Below are 1173 nucleotides of genomic sequence, written 5' to 3'. Positions count from 1 at the left end.
ATGATGAGAGCAACGAATGTATATGTGTGCTTTACACAATTGACGTATGTATGGATTGTGATAAGAGTTGTATGAACCCCCAATAAAATGATTTTTTTTTTAAAAAGTGTCATGATCATGAGGGTGGGATTGCTCTTTGGCTCCTATCTGTAGATTGCAATCCTCAATAGATCAAATTTGAGACCTCACAGAAGCAAAGAAGCTTATCTGGGATTCAAAAGTGGATGTTTCATGTATACATGAATTTGCTAGAACTGTGCGCAAGATCCTGTGTAGATTCATAGGCACACTTTCTAAGTAGAATTTGAAAATGTTCTGTATTCTACCCCAAAGGTAGCTAAATCCAGTTAAACCTTTCTTGTAGGATGAAATTATATGTAAAAATCTGCATATACTATTGGAAAATAATTATAATCATATAATCCTTCCTATATTCATTCAGCAACAGTTAAGTGGTGTTAAAAACATGAATAATAAGATGAAACAAATGGAAATGGGAACAAACAAGTATTTTAAATTAATGTGATGTGGCACACCAAAACCTTTGGGACACAGCAAAAGGACACAGCAGTACTCCTAGGGCAGTCTATTCACATATGAAAAAATAAGAGAGCACCAGAATCAGCACCTTAACCCAGCATCTTCAACAGTAAGAACAAGAGCAGCACAATAAGCCTTCAATCACCAGGAGAAAAGAAATAACAGAGATTAGAGCATAAATAAATGAATTGGAAAACAATAGCAAAAATCAATAAGACAAGAAGCTGGTTCTTTGAAAGATTAACAAAATTGACAAACCACTAGCAAAGTTAGCAAAGGCAAAGAAAGAAAAGATGAAAATAACAAGAATAGCCTTGGGGACAATATTCCCGCTCAGAGCAGCCAGTCCACAGAGAAGACCGTATGGTCAGCAGGCCCCACTATGAGACTCGACATCCCTCACTGACCCATAGCCCTACAGGGGACAACACTGGAGACACAGTGTGGGAATTCCGCCCGATCTAATCCCAGCACACTGAGCAAAACACTAAGGGCATGGAACAGAACAGCAAGGGAAACAGAGCAACGAAGATCCCAGGGAATACCAAAAATAGACTTTGGGGCCAGAGTTTGGCGCCCCATCAGACTCACCTGGAAAACATGCCTAAAGGCCAACAAACGGTCCTTGAACTA

Source organism: Echinops telfairi, unplaced genomic scaffold, assembly GCF_000313985.2.
Source record: "Echinops telfairi isolate 266 unplaced genomic scaffold, ASM31398v2 ScPeMD7_7424;HRSCAF=8462, whole genome shotgun sequence".
Taxonomy (NCBI): domain Eukaryota; kingdom Metazoa; phylum Chordata; class Mammalia; order Afrosoricida; family Tenrecidae; genus Echinops; species Echinops telfairi.
This window is presented reverse-complemented; position numbering follows the sequence as displayed.